The sequence below is a fragment of the Callorhinchus milii genome, unplaced genomic scaffold (assembly GCF_018977255.1).
Source record: "Callorhinchus milii isolate IMCB2004 unplaced genomic scaffold, IMCB_Cmil_1.0 Scaffold4, whole genome shotgun sequence".
In the NCBI taxonomy this organism is placed as follows: Eukaryota; Metazoa; Chordata; class Chondrichthyes; order Chimaeriformes; family Callorhinchidae; genus Callorhinchus; species Callorhinchus milii.
In genome coordinates this window covers 77,486,322-77,513,926 of record NW_024704745.1, presented here as the reverse complement: position 1 = coordinate 77,513,926, position 27,605 = coordinate 77,486,322, and the positions used below count along the sequence as shown (strand labels likewise).

The 27,605-nt window shown below is 43.9% G+C and overlaps 1 protein-coding gene and 1 non-coding gene across 2 annotated transcripts in view; one reads left to right on the top strand and one right to left on the bottom strand.

Annotated features, from left to right (window-relative positions):
- The window catches only part of gabrb3 (gamma-aminobutyric acid type A receptor subunit beta3), a 128,253-nt gene that overhangs the window by 13,855 nt on the left and 86,793 nt on the right, over positions 1–27,605 (top strand). The window lies entirely within an intron of this gene.
- Positions 4,481–4,554, bottom strand: trnam-cau. The gene has a single exon. It is a non-coding gene; the product is annotated as a tRNA-Met (tRNA).

The window sequence follows — 27,605 nt, the reverse complement described above, 5'->3', positions numbered from 1 at the left end:
TCACTTAGGCATATGTTTCCTCAGTTCTTAATGTATCTATGTTAGAATGTGCCCTAACTACTGCTGAATATTTCTTGGTCAGTTGGGTGTCTGACACGTGGGGAAACCCATCACTATGCTTAAGAGTATCCAACCCAGACTGAGAATTCCACGCATGTCATTTACACATGGAAATTCCTGTGTCTGGAATGAAATGCATTCTGTCTCTCTCCAGAGGGATGCACCCTGCTTATCTCATTCCAGAGAGTATTAGGCCAGCTTTTTCAAGAGCCAAGACTTGGAGATCCCAAAACCTGTGTTAAGCTTCTGCTAGAGTCTAACCAGCTAAAACGCACATAGCTTGTCATTGTCTGTCAAGCTTTCTTCTGGTCCAGCTAGGACTGTTAGGGCTTTGGCTTGCGGTGTTAACGGGAGTCGAGTAGGAAGAATCTCTCCCCCATTGTAGTCTCAAAATTTACTCAAGTGTTCTGACAACTGATAATGTAAACCCAGAACTCTAATGTTGCCTCGAGTCCAGACTGTAAACTCACGTCGGCTGACATTGCCGAGAATACTGTATTATCAGAGGTCTTCCTGGGATGCTACCCTGCTTTAAGGGCGCTATATAAATGCAAGTTGTTCTTTGGATGAGACATTAAACTGAGGTCCCGCCTGCTGCTGAGATGGACGTTAAAAATCCTATGGCACTGCACAGTATAAGCTGTAAAGTTCTTTGTGGTGTGCTCCTGACCTAACAGACGCTGTATCACTAGCTCGCCCAACAATGTCATTGAGGGCACGGTGTTTTCAGGCGCTGTGTTCCAAAATATATAGTGCTATATCAAGTGCGAGAATTATTATTATATTATTGAGAAAAAAGGCAGCTTTTGAAAGATCCAGACACTGCAAAATAGGCCATTTTAGAATAATAATTGTTTCCAGACTCCAGGCTGTCTCTGGAGACTACACTCCTTTGGAGAGAAATTCTACCCAATTTACTCCATTGTCTCATTATTTCGGGATTTGGAATCCACATGGTCTATGTTGACATTCCATTCAGTGATGGGGAAAATCACTGCTTTATTGGATTTGCTGCTTCAGATGAGACGTTAAAACCGAGGTCCCGTTTCCTGTTCGGTTGGATGTTAAAGATCCATAACACCAATCGAAAAAAAGCAAAGGGAGTTTCTCCCGGTGTCCTGGCCAACAATCCCTCCGAAAGAGTTCATCATTCACTTCATGGCTGTTTTGGGGACACTGCTCTATGCAAATTGGCTGCCACATTCACCCACAAATTATACACTTTATGGTATGTTCTATGGAGGGCTTTGAGACATTCTCCCAACATGAAAGCCGCTGTATCAAATGCTATTATTTTATTATTTTTATTATGATTTATTATCATGCAGATGCTGTCTGCTTACTATCTCAGAATATCTTATTTCATGTTGCATTTGCTAATGCTGCTATTTTAATTTTCTATTGACAAGGATAGATCCTTATTCAGATGTTTGCAGCTTTAATTGGTCTGAGTTCCTGGGGAGGGGATTCACACTGAAATAATGAGATAGTTGTAAAACCGACTAATAAATAATAATCTTTGCATTTTATGTGGCACTTAATCACATCGTTGAAACCTAGCAAAGCAATTCACATGATTTTTGTTTGGTGAAGTGTGATAACTGTACTTTGTAGGCAAATTTGGCAGCTAATTTGCACAAAGCAATGTCTCACAACTGGCCATGAAATGAATAATGAATTTTATCTGGAGGATTATCAACAACAACAACTTGCATTTGTATCATGCCCTTCATGCAGGGTAGCGTCCCAGAGCGCTTCACAGTGGTGGAGTCTGACAATGGGACGTCCTCCTGACGTGAAAGGCGCTTTATAAATGGAATCTTGTTGTTGTTGTTGTTGATGAGCTAGGTGGGAGAGCGAGGTGGGAGGTGACTGTAAGCACGATTAAAAAGGAAGACCTTTGGCGGGACTGGAAGGGAGGGATGGGGCAAGGCGGAGGTATTGAGGGAGAGAGTTCCAGAGTTACGGGGCATATGGCTGAAGGCATGGCCACTGATGGTGGAACGGAGGGCACGAGGGACAAATAGGACACCGGAGGCACCCGAGCGGAGGCAGTGAATGGTGGAGTGGGGGGTAATCAGTTTGGATAGATAGGGAGGTGCGAGGGAATCAAGTGATATGAAAACGACTGAGAGGATTTTGAAGTCGTTCCATTTGATGATTGGGAGCCAGTGGAGTCTGGCAACGACTGGTGTGATGGTGTGATCAGCCAAGACACCAGGAGAAACTCCCTTCTCTTTTTAAATAAGGCCATGGGAGCTTTAATGTCCATCTGACCAGGCAGATGGGATGTCGATTTAACGTCTCATCCAAAGGAAGTCGACTCGAACAATGCAGCACTCCTCCGGCATTGCATTGCAATGTCAGCCAACACCATGAGTTCCAAATCCCAATGTGGAGCTCAGTGACTAGAGTATTACATTAAAACACCATTGTTCCTTGTAAAGGGCAAGACTTAATTAAAAACATATATTTTTACAATAATCCTTAATTTTGGAATTCTAATCACTTAAAATGGGTCTGTATCCAATTAACCTCTTTTTTTTGTTTAACCTTCCTGCAACTTTTAGGACACTCGAGGTATTTGTTATTCAATTACAGAAAAAACTCAACTAGTTTAGTATAATTATAGACATTAGTTAATGGACAATTACATTATGTTAATAGTACAGTGTAGCAATTAGACAAATTATGTGTTTAATTTAGCAGACAGATGTTTGCTCATCATTTTGGGAAGAATCAATAGAACTATATGTGGGGCTCCCAGAACAAACACAGCAAAGATGGAACCTTGTGTGCCAGGTAAGCATTCAAAGTGCCAGTGTGTTTGAACCAGAAACTAGAAAGAAATCCCTTACTGACTTTACAAAGCATATACAGTATAGAAACAGGCCATTCGGCCCAACCAGTCCGTCCCATTGATTATACTCCATAGGAGTATCCAACTGCTCCTTATTCTCTCCCATACCATTCTTTTCCCTTCTCTCTGGTGTATGTCTAAGTTTCTTGTTGCGTGATTGCCGATTGTGTTTTTTGCCCAGGTAGTGGGTTGTTGTCTAGAAGTAGGATGCTATATGATTGCAGATGGGGTGGCATTAGCTGGAAGAGTCCAGTCCGGCTCTTAAATAGAGTTGTACTTAGAAAACTCTTCTGACCAGTGTCCATTGGCCAATCGGAATAATCTTAGTACTATAGTATCTGAAATGCTGTACACCGTCCAGCGCCTTGGGAAGTCCTCCCGATGTGAAAGACGCTGTACAAATGTAATGTTGTTGTTGTAGTTAGCAAGCCAAGCAAGGAAGTTTCATTAGTAATAGTAGTAATAAGAATCCTTAAATTTGACGCGCCACCTTTCACATCAGGAGGACATCTCAAAGTATTTCACAAGATTTACTATGAAGTGTAGTGACTGTAATTTGTAGCTGAAAGAGGCAGCCACTTTGTATGCAGTAATGTTCTACAGTCATAAAGCAAATTATTCATTTCATTTGGGGGATGGGAAGGTACATGTGTCCGAGCTGTGGGTAGGAAAATGGTGGTGATGTTCTCATGCATTTCATGCCAAGCTGTGTTGCCCACCAGGAAGCTCATAGGGAGTTCCTGGTACCTGCCATCCACCTAGTGAGGGCTGAAATCCTGGGCTTGTCTGATGTCAAACATCCAACTGGTGACTATTCTCTGGGGGGAGAGGTAAGTGGGATCTTCTTGGAGCTGAATTGGCTGCAAGGTGACGTGCCTGGCAACAGAATGTCAGAATCGAGCCAAGTGTCTGTAGAGGTCTCGGTAGTCTGGTTCCTGAGCCAGGTGGGTTCGCAATATTCCAGGGAACTGCTGATGACACTATACCCAGCCTGGCTCATTGGCAAGAGTTGGAAGCTGGGGTGCATGGAAATCTCAGTTAGGATCAGAAGCTCTGAAGCATGGTGATGGGTTTTCGTGTGGGTCAGACACCCTGTTGACCAACCCCTTCCCGCCCCTCCCACATGCAGCCTTCTGACTCTGAGGTGAAAGCATTTCAGACTGAGCCTGGCCGACACTTGCAGTGCTTAGGGGTGTTTGTGAACGGCAAATGGATTCCGTGCGCCAGCTATTTTCAGAGCGGGTTTGCATTATGTTGGCGTGATGTATGAGATGCACGTCTTACTGGAAGGACCCCCATTTATAATAATCATCCTTACATTTGGTATAGAGCCTCATCACGTCGCTGAGACGTCTCAAAGTGCTTCACAAAATATACTGTAAACTGAATTGACTGTATATTTTGTGGGCAGCCAATTGCGCACAGCAGTGTCCCACAAACAGTCATGGATTGAGTGACCAAATTATTTATTTTTTTAAAAGGGATTATTAACACCGGGTTCCTACTTACTGCTAGGTAAACAGAGGCATGTGGAGACATTGTGTGGAGTAAGGAAACTTTTCGTCCTGACTGGGAATCAAACCCAGGCCCCCTCGCTTATGAGGTGAGCGCTCTAACCACTAAGCTACAGGACTACACTTCAATCTCTTAATTAAGAAATCCCACAAAATTGACTCTGCGGCTTTTTGTTATGGAGGAGTGGGGGTGGGAAGGAGGAGGAGGAGGTAGAGGAGTGAATGAGATCTCTGTGTTGTATCAAAGTCTTTATCATTGCCAACTGCAGAATGGGTTGTGTGACCACAGTGCGATTTGTTCTGCAGGATTGCCCCCTGTGCCCGTTCCTTAGGGAGCATTGTGAAAGGAAATGAAGCGAAGCTTTGTGTTTGGCACTACAGTCCCACGGGGTTGATAAGGCTGAGTTCCACTCCGAAGCACTGCACCGCCTGCGACTCATTCATCCGTGCAACTCAACATTTGCAGCATCAGCCCGTTCAGATACCATTACCGAAAGGCTCCTTTGAAAGAGAGAGAACTGAACTCCATATGTTATATTGAGGCTTGTCTGATGGCAGGCACGTCACCTTATAATAATCCTTGCATTTGATATCGCGCCTTTTCACGTCTTCGACACGGCTCAAAGCGCTTCACAGAATGCACTGTGAATTGACTGTATTTTGCAGGCGAAATGCGGCAGCCAAATGTGCACAGCAGTGTCCCACAAACAGTCGTGGATTGAGTGACCATATAATTATTATTTATTTATTTATTTTGAAGGGATTATTACTCCCAGAAAAGGATTCACCAATCCTCACCTTTCATACAGAGCCTTTCATGTCGGGAGGACATCTCAATGCGCTTCATGGGATTTACTGTAATGTGCGGTGACTGGGGCTTTCTTTACAGGCAATTTGTGCACAGCGACATCCCACAAACAGCGGTGAAGTGAATGACCAGTTTCATTTGGGGGATTGTTGGCCAGGACTCCCTTCTCTTTTCAAGTTTTGCCACAGATTCTTTACTGTCCTCCTGAACAGGCAGGAGGGACCACAACAACAAGAACAATAACTTGTATTTAAATAACGCTCTTCACGCAGGGTAGCGACTCGGAGAGCCGAGACCTCCATTTAAGGTCACATCTGAAAGGACGGTGGCTTGACATTATAGCACTCCACAATCACTGCTCTGGAGTGTCAGCCAAGATGTGTCAAACTCCCAACGTGGGGCTTGAACCCACAACATTCTGAGACAGGCCGGCATGTTGTACGCAAATGAAACCAGTGGAAGACTTCCTGTATTCAGACCTCTTCCAGTGAATTCTTTGGGTTTAGTTACACAATGTCTTTTTTTACGCTCCCATATTGGCCCTAGGGCCTATTGAATGCTTCCCACTGATACTAAGCACCACAGAACCCAGGGGCTTGAAGCCAGCCAATGTTCTATTACTGCGGGGCCGACTCAGAACACGTTATCCCTTGTCGTTGTGCAGGGCACGGTCTTCAAGGAAGAGAGAGAGAGAGAGAGAGCATTGATGCAACATTTATTTCACGGAGCAATTATTAATGGAAAGCCCTGATATTTGGTGGCACTTCCATGGTATAAATAGAAAATGCGGAGTTGAGTCACTGAGTCTGAAAAGATTCCGTTTCATAATCCGCTTGTGAATTTGTTGCTCCTGGGATATGGAGCCTGGTCATTGAGTGACTGACTGACTGAATACTTTCTCCTTGTCTTCAATGACTTACCTCCTTGGCATCCTCTCTGTTCAAGTGTCACGTTCAGACATATAGTGCACTGGATGTTTGCTCTAGCTGGACTAGCAGAGGGAAGCTTGCCAGACAGTGCTCTCAATGGCAAGCTATGTGGTTTTAATTAGTTAAGATCCTGCCTCCAATGCACACTCTGGCATATCCCAGGTTTGGCTCTTGCCAACGTGCGCTTAGTACTCTCTGGAATTAGATAAGCAGAGTCCATCACACTGGGAGAGAGAGTGCCCATTCCGTTCCACTCACTGACATTTCCGTGTGTAGGTGACATAAAAAGATATACGTAGAACTCTTAGGCTGACTTGGATACTCTTAAATATGGTAATGGGTTCCCGGATGTGTCGGACACCCAGCTGACCAAATAAAACAATATAAACACGCAGCAGGTCAGGCAGCATCTATAGGGAGAGGAACGTGAGTTAACATTTCACGTTGATGACCCTTTGTCAGGTTCTCAATTGCTTCATGATTTGCAGGGAAGTAAGACATTTAAAAGATGTCACCCAAAGGCGTGACTCATGAATCATAGAACCATAGAAATTTATAGTGTAGAAAGAGGCCATTCGGCCCATCAAGTCTGCACCATCTCTCAGAGAAAGCTGTTTATTCACTCCCACTGCCCTCCTTTATCCCTATCCCAGCCTCTAATTTTCCAAGATAATGATAATAATCCTCGGATTTAGTATAACACCTTTCACATCAGGGTGACATCCCAAAGTGCTTCACAAGGTATATTGTAAAGTGCAGTGACTGTGTATATATATTGTGGGTGAACTTGGCAGCCAGTTTGTGCAAAGCAATGTTCCTATCTGCTTCCCTCATGAAACCCACAATCTGTCTCCCCACATTACTTGGCAGGACTACAAAACACACAATCACTACACTTTACAGTGAATCCTGTGAAGCGCTCTGGGAAGCTAACCTGCGTGGCGGGTGCTATATAAATACAAGTTGTTGTTGTTGTTGAAGCTCTTTGAAATGTCCTCCCGACATGAAAGGTGCTATCAAACGCAAAGATGTTTGGCAGTATTTATTATTTCCAACTCAACCTTCTTCGCATTTTATCTTGAAGCTGTTTCTCGACTGACCCAACATGACACTGTTTGATTTTATGAGTTGGTTAGAAATCGTGTTTGCAACCTGAATAATTACTCAGTTAAAAAAAAAACACAAGAAAGGAAGAAAAGCAGTGATGGGACATAGTGTGGTGTTAGCTACAATTTCAGTCTCTCCCATCTTGAGAGAGAGAAAGAGAGAGAGGGAGGGAGAGAAGCAGTACAAAAAAAATTTGCATCCCACGCTTTGCAATGCAGCACCTGTCACTATAGATAGCCTTGGTACAGGCCGACCACAATAGAAAAAATACACCATGTGCACTTTCCCCAAGTTACCCGACAAAATGTACAACATAATCTCATCAGAGAAGCTGCCTTGGCTTTCTTTTAGCTTCATTGAGTTTGTCAATAGACACTGCGGCTTGACAAACCTCTCCGCGCTTGCCCTCTCATTAAAATGCATTGCAACAGCAGCTCTAACATTAAATACCCCCATTTATCAAGTTATATATGTTCTTGCTTGTGAGTTTTTTTTTTCTTGCAGTCTCTTATCTTTCAGTGTTGAAATTGAATGTATGGATTTTTTTTAGTGACTGAGGCAGGATGGGTTTCAATGTGGAAATCAGAAATGCTCTCTGCAGGAACTGTGAAAGGAAATCGGAACCAAACCACATTGGATATCATCAACCAAATATTGATATACAGCTTGCTCTCCTGAAGTGTGCAGCCGCTGAAGTCCAATTTCTCTCAAAGGCCTTATCAAACACTCTCTCGCCAGCATTTATATTCAATAGCTCTTTCACCTGGTCTCCTCCGTGTTGAGAGGAGAACAGCGTCTGAGATCCTAACTCTCGGTAAACAAATTGTGGGCTCCCTCGAAGCTGCAAGCCATTGTCTCTTGGTATTTGCTCTGGTAGGGGAGTCAGTGACTAGAGTATATAGATATCAGATATCAACCAAAAGAAGAGCAAAAGAAGAGGTTAGGAGATTTTTTTCACACATTGTTGTTGGGATGTGGAATGCCCTGCCAAGTCAAGGCGCTATATAAATGCAATTTGTTGTGGTTGTTGTTGTACAGGCAAAGTCCATTGTGGGTTTCAAGAGGTAAGTCGACAAGTCCATGAAAGATAGAGGCTTGAAGGTATATGGGGATTGTGAGGGGCAGTGGGAATTAATGAATACTTTGCTCTGAGAACCGGTGGAGACTCGATGAGCTGAATGGCCTCCTTTTTCGCTGTAAATTTCTATGAGTCTGCAATTGTATCTACTGAGTATAGTCCAATCTATCCACGTTGGGAAAAGAACTGGCTTCAAGACAGAGACAGAATTCAGAGAATTTCTGAAATTCTACAGCGTCTTTGATTTTAAGGCTAGGATTGAGAGCTAAGACCAAAGGGGATATTTGGATGTCAGATTCTGTATCGTGCTGTGTTGACGTTTAAATGTATTTACATATAGGGCCCTTAACGCAGGATAGGGTCTCAGAGAGCTGCCTCATCTCCAGATAGGCAGAGCCCATTGCAATTAGATTCAATACTGACCAACGGGTTAATTTTGCCTTCAATTAATTCACTTTACAGTATATTATGTGAAGCGCTTTGAGACGTCTCGTAGATGTGATAAGGGGCTATATCAAATGCAAGGATTATTATTAATAAGACCCTCAAGAATACAGTAGAGTGAAGAGATCGCAGCTCTGCCTGAAGTACATCTGGTTTCATCATTGAGGATTTCCATTTTAAGAATCGCTATGTCTTAAACTCTAGGGGTCGGTCCAGACACTGATCTCTGCCCAGAGACTTCTGTTGGAGGTGTGCGTGTGAGGATGTCAGGTGAGCCCAGGCTCAGGCTTTGACTATCCTCCCTTGGGGGCTGAGATAGCTACAAGGTACCATTCTTGACCACAGATTGTCCACATTGAGTCAATCCTCTTCAGTGATCTCAATATAAATTTTATTTTTTGGGGGGTCAGCGGGGTGTCTGACACATGCGGAAACCCATCACCGTGCTTAAAAGTATCCAAACCAAGCTGAAGATGCCATGCATCCCACCTACACATGGGAATCCCAGAGATAGATTGTTCAAATGGAATGCTCTCTCTCTCCCTGGAGGGACTTTTCACGCTTACCAAATTCTGGAGAGTATTAGATGCTGGTTGGCAAGAGCCAAGGCTTACAGACCCCAGAGTGTGCGTTGGGGTAACTGCTGGAGCTAAAACCACACAGCTTGCCATTGATATTGCTGTCTGGTAAGCTTTCCCACCGCTTGTTCAGCTAGGACCACCTTACCTGTTAGTGTCTTACGTTGTTGAGACATTTCATAGCTATTCACAGAATACACTGTAAAGTGAACTGACTGTTTATTTTGTGGGCGAAACGCGGCAGCCAATTGCACACAGCAGCGTCCACAAAATTCCCTGCCGGGAATCGAACCAGGTCCTCTCGCTTGCGAGGCGAACCCTAACCATTAAGCTGCTGGATCCCATCCTGACGAGTACTTGTGGGATCAAACTCTGACCAAACGACACTAGTAGAAGGAAATAAAAGTCAAAATGCTGCCAGGAGTGTGGAGAATTGAAGGAGGAAATTGGCAAGAGACAAAGAGGGATTGACTTGATCAGTTCCAATGATTAACCTCTTTCACCTTATATCACTGCTTAGTTGCTGCTATCGATTAGCAATGCTTATACAGTGTTTATTCAGGATATCACCTGATGATCATACAGTGCAATTCAATTGAGGGCTGGCTGATGGTATAACAAGATTGACTTTGTTAATCAGCCCTTTCAGGGCTGGATGCTGACAGGATGGAGTTGCCAAGTTCCACAAATGTGGGATCACCAAATGAGATGAACTCAGCCTCTGGATGAGATGTGGAAACTATGACTCCATCTGTCTCTGTTTGTGTGGTCATTAAAGATGCTGTGGCGCTACTTGGAAAGAGAAAGGGAGTTTATCCCAGTGACCCAGCCAACAATTACCAGGTAATAAGAAATATTGAATCATAGAATCCTACAGCAGCGAAGGAGGCCATTTGGCCCATCGTGCCTGTGCTGTCTCTTTAAAAGAATTATCCAATTAGTCCCACTCCACCGCTCTTTCCCCATAGCCTTGTGATTTTTTTTACTTTTCAAGAATGTATCCAATTCCCTTTTGAAAGTTATCGTTCAATCTGCTTCCACCATTCTTTCAGGCAGTGCCTTCCAGATCGTAACAACTCGGTCAACCAATATATGTCATTCACCTCATGGCTGTTTGTGGGACACAAATTAACTTGTGTGTTTTGCCTACAAATACACAGTCACTACATTTGAGATCAGTTACCTTTGAGATGTTTTCACGACAAAGACACTGAATGAAATGCAAGTATTCTTATCAGCGATGATCTGCAATCCTCATTATCCTAACTTTGGAAACAAATAAATTCAGTCTTGATTTGGAATTAATAATAATGATGATTGTTGCATTTGATATAGCGTCTCTTCATGCCGTTGAGATGTCTCAAAGTGCTTCACAGAATATATGGTAAAGCGGATTGACTGTGTGCATTTTGTGGGAGAAATGTGGCAGCTAATTGCACACAGCCCTGTCCCACAAACAGTCGTGGATTGAGTGACCACTTTTTTTTGGAGGGATTTTTACCCAATCTGCCAATCAACTGACAATCAGGTTCTTACTTTTACTGGTCGGTAAACAGAGGCGTGTGGAGTAAGGAAACTTGCCTAAGCTTTTGCCCTGTTGGGAATCAAACAAAGACCTTCTCACTTGCGAGCCAAACGCGAACGCAATTCATTGAAATCCATTCATCGGTTTCAAAATGAATGGCTAAAATTTCAAAGTGCTTCACAGGATAAACTGTAAAGTGTAGTGACTGTGTATTTTCGTAGGCGAAGGTGGCAACCCATTTGCACAAAGCAATGAGACCCACAAACTGCCATGAAGTGAATGATCAATTTTATCTGGGGCCAGGACTCCGAGAGAAACTCCTGTTTTTCTCTTGAATAGTACCATAGGATCTTTAATGTCCACTTGAACAAACAGAGAGGACCTCGGTTTAACGTCTCATCTGAAGGCCAGCCACTCCGACACTGTAGCAAGCTCTTAGCATTGCCCTGGAATGTCAGCTCGGACTATGTGAGGACTATGTGAGCCCGATGTGGGGGTTTGAACCCACAACCTTCTGACTCAGAGGTGAGAGTGCTACCAATTGAGGCCAGGAGAATACCCTTTCCTTTTACAGCTGCTTACAATTATGAACCTGATATTAATGCTCCATTTCTGATCACAAACATCCCCACGTACCATAGGTCCTTGTGTCACTCACAAAATCACCAGATTGGTTCCTTCCTTCCAGAACTTCCTAATAGTAATTGTAATAAGGTTTTATAATCCCTTCAAATTAAAAAAACATTTGGTCACTCAATCCACGACTGTTTGTGGGACACTGCTGTGTGCAATTGGCTGCCACGTTTCATCGACAAAATACACAGTCAATCCACTTTACAGTATACTCTGTGAAGCGCTTTGAGACTTGTCAATGAGGTGAAGCGCTTTGAGACTTATATCAAATGGAAGCATTATTATTGATATTAATAAAGAACAGCTCTGCACAAATGATTAATATACACAAATCCAGTGACTGCCGTTTCTTACGAACAAGCTCCTTTTCTCGCCGGCCCATTTATCACTGCCACTTTTCTCCGGGTTATTTGTTTTACAGTATGGGCATTAATCACTGCTCTGTCCAGGACTCTGTTATTTCCACAGAGCCACCAGACAGACCTGCGTATCAGACTCAACACAATTATACAATCAATTATCCCAATGTATAGAGGAAAATACAGCGGATGAGTGCTTATTAAAAGTTGATTCTGCTTAATCTTTTTCTCTAATGACAGTTTAATCAAACTATTAGACCCTCAATTTAATAGTTTAACAGGGCCAACGTAACTGTGGGTTCAAACTATGGCTTGAAAGTTTCCTAGTATCTATTATGAAGCAGTTTGGAGTTCAGTTGGATGAGGCTGTAGTTATGGGGAAAGATTAGAGAAGCTGGGTAGCTCTTCATTAGAGCAGAGAAGGTCAAGAGGGGTCTGAGGAGTCCTGTAGAGTATTGATTAGAGGTCTCCCCTCACAAGTGAGAGAATCTGAGTACAATTTCAATCAATAATAATAATAATAATAATAATCCTTGCATTTGATATAGCGCTTTTCACGTCGGGAGGACGTCCCAAAGCGCTTCACAGAACACACTGTAAAGTGAATTGACTGTATATTTGTGGGCGAACGCGGCAGCCAATTGCGCACAGCAATGTCCCACAAACAGTCGTAGATTGAAAATGACCAATTTATTATTGTTTTTTGAAGGGATTATTATTAGGCGTGTGGAGTAAGGAAACTTGCCCAAGGTTTCGCCCTGACCTGCCTGGAATTGAACTCAGGTCTCTCACTTGCAAAGCGAGTGCTCTAACCACTGAGCTACAGGACTCCACAATCATTTAAAATATAAAATATAAATTTATCAATATAAAATAGTCACAAATAGATCAAATAGGGAAGTTAAAAGAAGTTTCTTCACACAGAGAGTAGTGGGAATGTGGAACGTGGAGTTGAGACAAATAGCATAGATGTATTTAAGGGGAAGCTCGATAAGTACATCAGGGAGAAAGGAATAGAAGGTTATGCTTGAAGGCTTAGTTGAGGAAGGGCAGGAGAAGGCTCATGTGGAACATAAACACCAGCATAGACCAGTTGGGCTAAATGGCCTGTTTCTGTGCTGTATTCTAATCACCCGCCAAATGATTAACAACCGGTTTCCTACTTACTGCTAGGTAAACAAAACCGTGTGGAGTAAGAAAACTTGCTTAAGATTTCACCCGGCCCGGGAATCAAACTTGGTTCCTCTCGCTTGCGAGGCGAATAATCTAACCAATACGCTACAGGACTTCACCTTGTCCCCTTGTTTTGGATCCCGCTATCACAGACTAGAGGTGACCTCTTGTGGGGGCCAGTGTCAGGACAGAAATTCCAGACTGTTTGTCGTCTCGCACAATTCAGTGATCAATTCCTCCTGTTGGTTATTTGCTGTGTGTTTGCGGCACATTGTTGGGCACAGATTAGCTGCTGCATTTGCCTGCAAATAGACCATTCACTGCACTTGACACAAATTACCTATAAAGAATTATGAGACATTTCAAGGTTACAAGGTGCTATTTCGGGTGTGAGGATTACTAGGTGCTATGGTGAAACGATCGCTATTTTTAGCTCAGTGGATTGACGGACACAGCAGATGAAAATTTCTGCCGAGTTGTGGGCAATTTTGTGCTGTTAAGTCAGGCATACTAAGATCACTTGTAGACCGGCCAAGTTCATATCATTCAAGACAGACATCCCCTCCCCCGTAGCTATTGCTCGAAGGAGACCTTGACCCCATCAGTCTGGACTGGATTTAAAGCCAACTCCCTTGAGGTAAGAGGACAATCTGCTGTTTCAACTTTGTTCAACCCTCGTTCTCATCTTCACCTTCATTCTTATCTTCAAAGCCTTCCACAGCCTTGCTCCCCCCTACCTCTCTGAGCTCCTAACCCCATATCAGCCTGTCCGCTCCCTCCGCTCGGTGGACGCAGGCCTGCTTCAGATCTGCCCCCGCACTTCTTGCCCCACCATTGGTGGTCGGGCATTCAGTATCTCCGCCCACACTCTGAAACTCTATCCCGTAATCCCTCCGCATCACCCCCTCTCTTGCCTCCTTCAATTTCCATCTAAAGACCTTCAACTTCGACCATGCCTTTGGCCATCCTTCCAACCGCACACCCCCTGGCCCCCACCCCTCCTGCCCCCAACTCCCAGCTCAGTCCCAAAACCCCCTGACTGTCCAGCACCCTGGGATGTCTTTCCGATGTGAAGTGCGCTGCACAAGTGTAATTTGTTGTTGTACCACTGAGTCCCTCTGCTCTTTGACGTTTCCACCTTATATTGGGTGTCATTTTGCTCACAAAATATTCAGTCAATTCACTTTGCAGAATGTTCTGTGAGGCGCTTTGAGACGTCTTGACGACGTGATAGGGCGCTATATCAAATGCAAGGATTATTATTATGATCGCAGCATTGGCCTCATTTACTGCACACATGGGAGAGTGCTCTCGTCTGCAGAAATTAGTTTTCTCTCTGCAGCCTCCTTTGACAAATAAGAAAAGATTTAGCCGTCAAGTAGAGACAAGCATCACATTTACTGCCGGTGACAAAAATCAATACTATTTGTAGAAGGCAAAAAAATGGGAGCAGCAGGCAAAAAGCGAGGGGGTGGGGGAGCAGTGGAGAGGAAATCCCTTGTGTTAGTCCATTTGCCTCACAGCCTCACATTAAGAAAATGTGCCTTTAATCTTCCAATTTTTCGTTCGATATGCGATAGAATTCATTCCGAATGAAATGTCCGCATTGGATTGCCAACAGGAGGAGGGCTTGCGAATCGGAATGATTGTAGGCTAGAATGATGGGGCTTTGGGAGACTTTCCAATGCAGAGTTGGTCGTCGCTTGTGTTGGGAATTTCATTATGGAAACGGATTTCGCTGTGTGGCTGGAATGTGGCAATGAGTTAGTGGTGGGAATCACTCACTCATCACTCATCCAGTTTCTGAGGATGGCTTGAGTGCTGTGACCCACTCACTCCATATGTGCGAATCACTTTAACGGTGAGAAAACGTACTGATAATAATCCTTGCAATTGATATAGCACATTATCACGATGTTGAGACGGTTCAAAGAGCTTCACAGAATATATTGTAAAGTGGATTTACTGTGTATTTTGTGGAATAGCAGCTAATTACGCACAGCAGTGTCCCACAAACAGTTGTGGATTGAGTGACCAATTTCTTTTTGGAAGGGATTGTTAACCCCGATAAGCAATCCGCCAATCGACTAACAACCGGGTTCCTACTAACTGTTAGATAAACAGAGGCGTGTGGAATAAAGACACTTGCCTAAGGTTTCGCCCTGCCCGGGAAATGAAGCTGGGTCTTCTTGCTTGCGAGGCGAGCGCACTAACCACTAGGCTTCTCCAGATGATTGAGGATCGCTTTGCCAGTGGGATTGCTCCCTCCAGATGTGGAAGAATATTTTGGTGGTGGAAACACATACAACAACAACAACAAGATTCCATTTATAAAGCGCCTTTCACGTCGGGAGGACGTGCTCCAGGTGTGGAGGATGACTGTAGCGGTGGGAACATTTACTCCAGGTGTTGCGTCACTTGCTTTGTTTGGGGTTTAAGCTATCCACATTTCTACATTTCGTTCCTCGCTTTCTGCCCAGGCAGTTCCAGCCTCGCCTGAGGAGTGCTTTGCAGTCATTAGATTATCGTCTTTTCGTCACTCTGGGTGGAACAGCACAAGCTGAACATATTCTGCAACATCCACAACACTTATAGATGCGGTCGAAAGAGATTTTAAGCAGCTTTCTGTTCTTTCACTGGAAATGCTCGCAATTCTCTTTTTGAGGCTCTGTACTTCAGTGATGCTTACGTGGATGGAATAATAATAAAAATCAGCCTTGCATTTGATATAGCGCATTATCACGTCATTGGGACGTCTCAAGGCGCTTCACGGAATATATTGTAATGTGTATTGACTGTGTGTTTATGGGCAAAAGCTAGGCAGCCAAATGTGCACAGCAGTGTCCCCACAAACAGTCGTGGATTGACTAACTACATTTTTTTTTGGTGGGAAGGGAAGGGATTATTACCGAGCAAAGAGATCCATCAGTCGACTTACAACCGGTTCCTACTTACTGCTAGGTAAACAGAGGCGGGTGGGATAAGGAAACTTGCCTAAGGTTTTGCGCAACCTAGGAATCGAACGCAGGTCCTCTCGCTTAAAAGGCGACAGGAATGCAGTGAAGTGTAGTGACTGTGTATTATAAAGGTGATCGCGGCAGCCTATTTGCGTGGGTGGAACTTCCAGCCCTCTCTGTGTGATGACATTTTTTTCCAGCACCATTGGTGATTATCTGTGTGTGTGTGTGTGTGGTGGGTGGTGGGGGTGGGAGATAGAGGGAGGGAGAGGACAGCCAAGTAGGAGCTGAGGGGGATGGGGAGAGAAAAAGTGACCAAAATAATGCACTTAAGTACGCTCTACAAATGCTAGTTTTTAATCAATTGACATAACATGGAGCTCGTTGTATAAATCTGGCTTTGGACATTTTAATAAAGCTGAATTTGAGGTGTTGCTTCATAAATTAAATATAGAAAATGTGTCAGATCCATGATGACGTGTGGCTTAGATTTTACAAATTGCTGCCACCTTGAAACTATAACTCACTGTCTAAAATCTCTACTGAGACAAACCGATCATTCAATTGTGATTGGGAAAATAAGAACGTGTAATTTCATTACAGTTACACTGAGATTTCTGGTAACAAAAACTTCTTTGAAAACTTCCAGGTTGTCATGTTGCTGTTATCGTTACTTTGAATACAAGGTCTCGTCATCACTAAGCTACGTGGAGTTCTGCACTTACCTCTCACCAGCGAGAGGACCTGGGTTCGATTCCTGTTGGGAATCGTTGGGAAAGTTTCCTTACTCCACATGCCTCTATTTACAGAGCAGTAAACACACATTTTTTAAAGTTAGGCGGGTGACTGACACATGAGGAAATTGAGGAAACCCATCACCGTCCTTAAGAGTATCCAAACCAAACTGCGAGTTCCACACAACCCACCTCTACATGGAAATCCCAGAGAGAAATTGTTGGAATGGAATGCGCTCTCTCTCCCTGGAGAGACACATCCTGTTTACCTTATTCCGGAAAGTACTAGGTGCAGGTTGGCAAGAACCAAGACTTGGGGACCCCAGAATGTGCGTTGGGGGTAACTGCTGGAGTCTAACAGCTAAAACTGCATAGCTTGCCATTGATATCGCTGTCTGTCGCGATAAAAATCCTTTGAAGAGCTTTGATATGTTTCGACAATGTGATAGGGCTCTAGATCGAATGGAAGGATTATTATTATTATTATTCTCATTATATAGGCAGCAAATTTTACCCCACATGGTGTTTAATGTAGGTCAGGAATGCACATCACTGAGAAACCTTGTAAGATGCACTCGCTGTGCTAAGTGGTGATGTTGGGAAACTGTGAACACATTGGCTCATTAGGTGAACACATTGCTTCAGTGTTGCCAGCAAATCACTCTGTTTTGCATGTGCTCTTAGGTCCTGCTGTGAAATTGTATGCCTGCTGTTTCCCCACTAATAAATGATAGTATGGGAACCTTCTGGGGGGGGGGGAAATATCCTGTCCGACTTTCTCAGACGCACTTTTCGGTGGTATCCCCCAGCTCCACTCCACCGTCCGTAAGATACAGCTCATCCAAAGCTCCGCCACCCACATCCTCACCCACACCAAACTCTTCACCTACTAAATGCGCAGTCGCTACACTTTACGGTAAATCCTGTGAACATAGGAACAGGAGTAGGTCGTTCACCTTTGCTCCATATCCCTTGAAACCGTTACCTAACAAAAATGATTGATCTCAGTTTTGAATGGATCCAGCATTCACAGCCTTTTGGAGAGTTCCGGATTTCCACGACCCTTTGAGTGAAAAAGTGCTTCCTGGTTTCATTCCTAAATGGACCAGCTCTAAGTTTAAGTGTATGCCCCTTGTTCTGGATTTCCCACCAGAGGAAATAGTCTCTCGGCATCTATCCCATCAAAGGGTAGCACTCTCTGAGTCAGAATGTCGTGGGTTCAAATCCCACTTCGAGACTTGAACTCACAGTCGAGGCTAATGCTCCAATGCAATGCTGGGGGTGTGCTGCATTGTCAAAGGTGCTGTCTTTGGAATGAGACATTAAACTGAGGTTCAATTTAATAATAATAATCCTTGCATTTGATATAGCACTTTTCACATCGAGAGGACGTCCCAAAGCGCTTCACAGAACACACTGTAAAATTAATTGACTGTATACTTGTGGGCAAACGCGGCAGCGAATTGCGCACAGCAATGTCCCACAAACAGTCGTAGATTGAAAATAACCAATTTTTATTATTGTTTTTGGTTTTTGGAGGGATTATAATTTGCCTGTTCAGGTGGACACTAAAGATCCTGTGGCATTATTTGTAAAGAAAAATTGCAATAGATTGTTGAGCGCAACTGGGCTGCCATGTTCACCTACAGAATGCACAATCGCTTAATTTCACAGTAAATCCTGTGAAGCATTCTGAGACGTCCTTTCCGACGTAATAAGGCGCTATACCAAATAAAGGATTATTATATATTATATCGTCCTGATGTGGAAGGTGCTATAGCAAATATAAAGACAATTTAGAATTTAGATGACTTATCACATCGTTGAGATGTCTCGAAGCGCTTCACAGAATATACTGTAAAGTGAATTGACTGTATATTTTGTGGGTGAAACGCAGCAGTCAGTTAAGTGCACACAGCAATGTCCCGCAAACAGTCGTGAATTGAGTGACCACATTTTTTTTAAAAGGGATTATTACCTCCAGAAAGCGATCCGCTAATCAACTGCTATTTACTGCTAAGTAAAGAGAGGCGTGTGGAGTAAGGAAACGTGTCTAAAGTTTCGCCCTGCCTGGGCTTCAAACCCGGGTCCTCTCGCTTGCGAGGCAAGTGCTCTAACCGATATGCTACAGACTCTTTCTCTACACATACGCCAAAGCACTTGATGGAATTACTATAAAGTAAAAATGGTAGGAGAATGGGATTAACTGGATCACTCTATCAGAGAGACAATATGGGTTTAATGGGCTCAATGGCCTCCTTCTGTGCTGTGACTTTCCACGGTTTGATAGGTATGTGATTACAATAATCCTTGCACTTTTTTTCAATATTAAATGCCACTGTAATACCTTATGATTGCAATGAAGGCTTTTAAACCTGAATGTTCAGGTTTAGGTGGGACATATTCTCCCTCATCAAATCTCCACACACGTCAGGAGAAGGAAGAAGTACATAGAGCGATATGGAGGGAGGATAGAGAGGGAGGAATTAGCCAGGTGTCAGGATGGCTCAGTTGCCAACACTCACAAGTCTCTTGTCAAGTCTTTGAACTTAGCAATCTCCACTGTCTAGGCTGTCACCCCAGTGCAGTTCTGGGGGAGCATTGCATTGGTGGAGGTGCCATGCTTCAGATGAGATGTTAAACCAAAGCCCCATCTGCCTGTTCACTGTGTGCATATTTGCTGCCGTGTTCACCTACAAAATAATAGAAAAAACTCTTAACCTCTGATGTAGCACCTCTCCCATCGAGAGGATGCCTCAATGTGCTCCGCAGGATATATTGCAAAGTGTAATGACTGTGTAACTTGTGGGAGCGAATGTTTAAAATGTGCGATCACTACACTTTACAGTTTATTCTGTGAAGAGGCTTGAAACGTCCTCTTAACATGAAGGCCCCGAATCAAGTACAAAGATAGATATTAGGATGGACGGTGGCTCATATTGAGTATAAACTTCGACACAGACTATTTGGCCCAAGTGGCCAATTTCGGTGGTGTAAATTCTGTGTAATTTCAGGGATTCCGAGACGCTACCCTATGCGAAGGCTGCTGTAACATAAATATAAGTTATTGTTGTTGTAATCGTGGGAGTTTGGGCGTATGGGGGTATCTGTGGATCCTGGGATCAGGATTCCCACAATTCCAACCCTTAATTACAGCTGCTTTGCTGTTTGAAACATCCACCCATTCAACCCAACTTTCCTTCGCATCCCCCGTACCCTCTTAATGATTCTCTTTTTTCAAATATCTGTCTTAACTCCATTTAAAAAGGGATTTATAGATTCTGTTTAAGCCTTCTTTTTTTGGTGGAGCCTCGTCTGAAAATTGGACTCTTCCCTTCTTTGAGTTCATATTGTTTGGTATCCTGCACTCTGCACTGATATTCTTCAGTAAGAAATCCATTTAAGGAATAATATAACGAATAATAATCTTCGCATTTGATATAGCACCTTATCACGTCTATTACACATCTCAAGGCGCTTCACAGAATATACCGTAAAGTAAATTGACTGTATGTTTGTGAGCGAAACGTGGCAGCCAATTGCACGCAGCAGCGTCCCACAAACAGTCGTGGATTGAGTGACCAAATTATTATTTCTTTTTGAGGGATTATTATCTCTGGAAAAGCATTCCACCAATCGACTAACACCCAGGTTCATACTTACTGCTAGGTAAATAGAGGTGTGTGGAATAAGGAAACTTGCCCAACATTTCGCCCCGCCCAGGAATAGAACCCAGGTCTCTCACTTTGAGAAACGACTGCTCTAAATTATTGAGCTGCAGGACTCCAAAATGTTACCAGAAGACAAGCTCTTCAACAAAAGTTCAACCAAAGACCTTCATGAATAAAACCAGTGCTCAGAGCCAAGATACGCACCTTCCCTTTAGCTGTAAATCATATTTGCTGATTAGAATTATTTAAATGCATAGACATGAGGATCTGAAATCTACATCCCCAACCCCCCACCCCCCCCCCCCCCCCCCCACACACACACACACACACAATCCTGTACGTGCCAAAATGCCATCTGTGCATCACATGTTCCTTCCACCCTCTTGGCGATGTTGCTGCAGCTGTCAATTGGGATTGTGCAAATGTTAAAGGGAAATTCATGGGGACTGAGTGTCTCAGTGGCTTAGCGTTTCTCACTGTTCACCTGTGGGACTTGGGTTTTAATCCAGCCCAGACTGAGAGCAGCGAGGCTGATCCCCAGCTTTATGGAGATGACTAGATGAGTGCTACAGCACAGAAACAGACCATTTGGCCCAACTAGTTTATACCAGTGTTTACACTCCACAAAACCCTTCACCTATACTATTTCCCTCTACTATACCGACTCCTATCAGAAGTCCTTCAAAAAAAACATGGTCACTTCAACCCAAGACCCACCTCTTCGACCGTGCCTTCGATCACCCTCCTTCCCCACTTGCCCTCCACCCTCCCCGATCCTGACCCCCAGCTTGGCTCCGAAACACTGACTGTCCAGCGCCTTGGGACGTCCTCCCAACATGAAAGGGGCTATACACATGTAATTTTGTTGTCTTTTGTTGTTGTTTGTGGGACACTGCTGTGTACGATTGGCTGCTGTATTTGGCGCACAAAATATACAGTCAAATTCGCTTTACAGTGTATTCTGTGAAGCGCTTTGAGACGTCTTGAAGACGTGATAAGGAGTTATATCAATTGCAAGGACTATTAGTCCAGCTACTGAGCCAAGTGGGTCTGCAGTATTCCTTGGGCACTGCTGTTGACAGAAAAACCAGCTTGGCTCATCAGCAGAACCTAGATTGGAGACCATTCACAAGGGTGAATCTAGAATCTCAAGCTAATCTCTCGTGCCCATTGTCATCTACTACTCTACTCCCTTCTTTCTCAACAAATTTCCACCACAATGTTGATTGGCCTCTATGTAAAGAAAAAATTCCTGGTGCCTGTCCTGAAATTTGTAACTCTAAACCTGTGTCCTCTTGTTCTATTGTCTCGGTGTATTGATCTGGATTTATTTTTTCAATGCCATTTAGAATGCCCCCTCTAAGTTGTCTTCTCTCAAGACTGAAAAGCCTTGTAGGCTTGTCTAACGATTGTTTGTGGCTCATTCCTCTCACCCCTGGGATCATCCTCATTGCTCTCCTGTGCGCTGTCTCTAGTCTCCTTACCGGAACTATTTACTATTGCTGGCCTGAGAAACCGGGAGAAACTCCCAGTTATCTAATAATAATAATCCTTGCATTTGATAAAGTGCCCGATCACATCTTTGAGACGTCTCAAAGCGTTACACAGAATATACTGTCAAAAGTGTAGTGATCGTATATTTTGTAGGCGAAATTGGGCGTCTCGCGTGGATAAAAGTACCATTGTGGACTTGATGGTCTGAATGGCCTGTTTCTGTGCTCCAACAATGTCATTCTAGGCTAATCTACACTCCTGTGGTCAGAGAATACTTGGTTTAGTTATTTAGGTCACTAGGTTGCCATGGTATCTCCATCTTGCTAATTATAGGTAACTGATCTCACCATGTTCACATAAATCCTCTGTGAAGCCTTTCGCCCCCACTCCCCTCCCATAACCCCATAACATAGACCTTCATAAAACAATTCATTACTGGTTTCGTTGGGGGGAGGGGGTGAATTGACATGGGGTTCTAGGAACTTTTGATTGCATCGTTTGTGCACATTGTTCAATAGAAGAAATAGCTGTCATGGCAACCGAGAGGATGTAGATAAATGAACCAAGCGAGTACCCTGGCAAGATGGAAGAATTGTAAAAAACAAATTCTTAACAGCAGCAGAGGCACAATGCATAGAGCGGAAGGAAGAAAACATCAACGTTAATATTCAGGCCACACTCCTACATAATATACAGTGGAGTCCTGTAGTGTACTAGTTAGAGCACTCGCCTCGCAAGCTACAGGACCTGGGTTCGATTCCCGGGCAGGGCGAAATCTTAGGCAAGTTTCCTTACTCCACACGCTTCTGTTTATTTAGCTGTAAGTAGGAATCTGGTTGTTAGTCAATTGGCAGATCGCTTTTCTGGGAGTAATAATCGCTTAAAAAAAAATAATAATTTGGTCACTCAATCCACGACTGTTTGTGGGACACTGCTGTGCGCAATTAGCTGCCAAATTTCATCAGCAAAATATACAGTCAATTCACTTTACAGTGTATCCTGTGAAGCGTTTTAAGGCATTTGAATGCATGATAAGGTGCTATATCAAATGCAAGGATTATTATTATTATTATCAAATGCAAGGAATATTATTATTATTAATATAATAGAGCATCTCTGATAAGTGATAGATTAAGATGAAATGGTCTTGCGGGACAATGACAACAACAACAGCAATAACAACATTAGGCACAACTAGAGTACTGCAGTCCATTTTGGGCACTTCACTTCGGGAAGCATGTTAAGGCCATGGACGGGGGTGCAAAGGAGATTTACAAAGATGAAACAGGACACCAATGGGTCAATCATTTTGAGGAGAGATTGAGGAAGTTGGGTCTGTTTTCCTTGCAACAGGGAAGATTGAGAAGGGACCTGGAAGAGGTGTACAACATTATGAAGGGATTTGACGGGGTGAATAGGGAGAAGCTATTTCCATTGGTAAGGGAGTTAGTGACTTGGGGACACAGATGCAAGGTAATCACAAGAAGAGCGAAAGGAGAGTCTCGGAGATTTGTTGTGGGTATCAAGTGGGAACTAGACAGTTATATAATAACAATCCTTGCATTTGATATAGCACCTCATCATGTCTTCGAGACATCTCAAAGTGCTTCACAGAATATACTGTAAAGTGAGTTGACTGTATATTTAGGACATGTATATGAAGGATAGGGACTTGAAGTGGTATGGGGATAGGGCAGGACTGTGGGATTGAATAAACACCTCGCTCTGAGAGCTGGTGTAGACTCGATGGGTCGAGTGGCCTCCTTCTGTGCTCTGCATTTCTATGAATAACAATAACTTGGGGCGGTGGAGAGGGGAAAGATGACCGAACGTGCAGTAAAGCATGAGCTCTTGAGACAGATCTTGAACGAGGTGATTGGAGGAAGCGAGTTGGAGGCTTCAAGACTTTCCTCTTCGATAACGCTTTCGGTCACCTTTTCCCTCCCCACCTCCCTCGGCTCCCACCCCCAGCTCGAGTGCCCAGCCAGAAGTGTCGAGCGCTTTCAGACGTCCTGTATTAAATCGGTAATGCTGTGATAGATTTTGCCTGGCATTCACTATTAAGGAGATGGGCTGCTTTTGATGATCATTTTTTTTGTGAAATATCGATCTGGTCAGGGGATTTTGAACACCTGGTTTGTGAAACAGCCACAGGTGTATAGATGTGTGTCAGCCTGGCTGAGTGGGTAACGTTCTCACCTCTGAGTCAGGGGCATTGAGCTCATAGTCTAGGCTGACACTCCAGTGTAGTGCTGGGGGTGCTTGGCATGGTACTGGAAGGATCAGGGTGTCACCAGTGAAGATTATGTCATCATGTATCGCATTGTTCACCACCCTGTTTCTGAGCCGGGAGAGATCGACTGTGATCATTGCTAGCACCAAGCTAACGATGCCTGGCTTTACTGCAGCGGCCTCAGACCTCCAGGGCTTGGCTAAGTTATTGATCTTAAAGACCAGCCCTGGTCTGCTGTCGGACATGTGAGCTTTTCTCTGGTCAGCCAAGTGTCTGACACATAGGGAAACCCATCCCCATGCTTGAAAATATCCAAACCAGACTGATTGTTCCACATATGTAATAATAATAATCCTAGCATTTAATGTAACGCAGTATCACATTGTCGAGACTCCTCAAAGCTCTTCACGGGATGGTTTTGACTGTGTATTTTGTGAACGAAACACGGAAGCCAGTTGCGCACAGCAATGTCCCACAAACAGCCACGACCAATTTTATCTGGGGGAGTAATGGCCAGGACACCAGGAGAAACTCCTTTCTCTTTTTCGAATAGTGCCACGGGATCTTTAACGTCCGCCTGAACAGAGGGGAAAGATGATGGAAGAGTCAAAGAGGTTGGTAGGTCAGGTAGTAAGGGATAGTTTGTGAAACGAATTGACTCGAGGGATCAGATTGGCCTCGGGAAAAGTGGGTTGGGTAGAGAATCCGCAAAGAAGTTATTGACTGGGAAGAATAATAATCCTTGCATTTGCTGCAGCGTCTTATTACATCACAGAATTTTTTTTGACCATGTAGTGTAGTGACTGTGTATTTGTAGGCGAGCTACAGGGATTGTGTCACTGTGTGATAACTAGCACATCGCTTATCGCATTTTACCCACTCTCTTGAATCCCACGCAGGAATAGAACATTTCGATGGAACAATTACACACACACATACACACACTCACTCAATCACACTCACTCACTCACATACACTTACACACGCACACACACTCTTTCACACACTCACACACACTCACTCAGTCACACACACACAATCCCACGTAGGAATAGAACATTACGATGGAACAATTACACACACACATACACACATTCACTCAATCACACTCACTCACTCGCTCACATACACTTACACACGCACACACTCTTTCACACACTCACACTCACTCACTCACTCACTCATTCACTCACGCTCACTCACTCACTCACTCACCCTCACACACTCAGACTCGCACACTCACTCACACAGACACACACACACGTGTGGTTCCCCTGCTGAGAGCTCAAGCTGTTTCAGGTAACCAGCCAGTTCGGATAAATGACTTCCCGCTGCAAATAGAAAGATTTACCAATTTTCAGAGAAAGGATTATCAGCATTTGGCTGTTAAGTATAGAATTAATCCCAGTCCTGAATAATTCATGCCCTGACCAAGCCAAAAACTGAAATGTGTATGTCTCTCTCTCCTCTCTCTCTGTCTGTCTCTTTATCTCTCTCATATGTTCCTATTCAGCTTCTCATTTTTGATTGTTCATTTCATTTCATTCAGCATAAAATTTTGCAATGGTTGCAGAGGAGAGAGGGCTAGGGTGGGTGTTATAATAAATCAAATCATAATAATCCTGGCATTTCCTACATTACCCCAGTGTCCTTCACAGGATTTTACTGTGAATTGTAGTGACTGTGCATTTTGTAAGTGAACGCAGCAGCTAATTTTGTGCACAGCTGTGTTCCCACCAACAGCTATTAAGATTATGAGTGATTTCATCGGGGGGACTTGTTGGCCAGGATGCTGGGAGAAACTCCCTTCTCTTTTTGACCAGTGCCGTGGGATCTTTATCGTCCACCTGAACAAGCGCCCCGCATCTCGGAGCAGTTAACAGTGGCGGAACCCGATGCCAAGCCAGGGGGAGAGGGGAAGTGGCCCTAGGCACAGTCGAAGAGGAGGGTCCTCAAGCGCCACCTGAAAATGGAGAGAGTGGTGGCAAGGCGAAGGGATTGAGGGAGCGAGTTCCACAGTTTCGGGGAGTAGTGGCTGAAAGAACGGTTTAAACTTGGTTTAACATCTCATCAGAAGCTCGGTATCTCCGTCAATGTAGCGTTCCCTCCAGCACTGCATTGGAGTGCCAGGCGAGACTTAACTCACAGTCTTGCTGTGGGACTTGAACCCACAACCTTCTGCCCCAGAGGCGATCGTGCTACCCAATGAGCCAGGCCGACCCCAAATCTTATCACGTGGAACCTTCTATAAAATATTGTCTTTTTGTAAAAAAAAAACTACGACCAAATGTTTCTTAGCAAATGTGTTCGATCTTCGCTGATGAAAATTCACTTGTACATCAGTAAATTTACAGCAACATGTTTTAAAACCGGGAGTCGTTTTTAAAAAAGATTGATTTGGTTATATTTAGAAGAAATAACAAAGCAAACAGTCCTCACAAAGTCTGCGAAGGAAAGCCATTTCGCTGGGCATCGCAAGTGTTGTATTATTTATTTCGCCACGCTTACGTAAGACTCTTTCTCGCTGTAAAACATCGAGTGCGATACACTTGTGAATCCCAGGAGCACGAGACTGCATCCCTGAGCAGAAACTCTGCCAACATTTACAAACTAATCTCTCAGCCCTTGACGCAGAAACTCCCATGTCGCTGAGTCCCAGTGACCCAGGCTCAGATCTTGGGAAAAGACCCAGTGTGTGTGCTCTTACTAATACTCTAGATGCTATTTCATTCAAACCGCCTTCTGTGTTTCCCCAATAAGGCTCGGGTGTATATTCACAACTGCACCAGGGACTTTTGTCTCTTGAAGATAGCAGAAAGAGAAGATCTTAAGGATTTCCTAAACCAGGACATTTCCCATTGACAGTCATCGAAAGGCACTGTCAGCCCTCACACATTACCGACGTAGGGACTCTTCCCACTCAACTCCTGTTAACCCTGAAAGCTAAAGCCCTTCTTGACAGGTTGGCGGGAAGCTTGCCATAGCATGCTTTCAATGGCAAGCTATGCTGGTTTTACCTGGTTAAACTCTAGCAGTTACCCCAACGCACACTCAGGGGCCACCCAAGCCTTGGCTCTAACCAACGTACACCAAATACTTTCTGGAATTAGGTAAGCAGGAATGCATCCCTCCAGGGAGAGAGTGCGCATTCCATTCCAAAAATCTATCGCTGGGATTTCCACGCGGAGGTCGGCTGCAGGGAAATTTCAGTTAGGTTTGGATGCTCTTAAGAGTGATGATGTGATTAGACTTGTGATAAGAAGCTGTATCAAATGCAAGGATTATTATTATTAATATTAAGTGCAATGACTGTATCTGTAGACAAACGCAGCAGCCGGTTTAGCACACAGCAAGGTCCCATGAAGTGAATGACCAATTAATCCTGAGGATTGTTGGCCAGGAGCAGGGAGAAGCAATCTGCTCTTTTCAAATGCCATTTAACATCTAT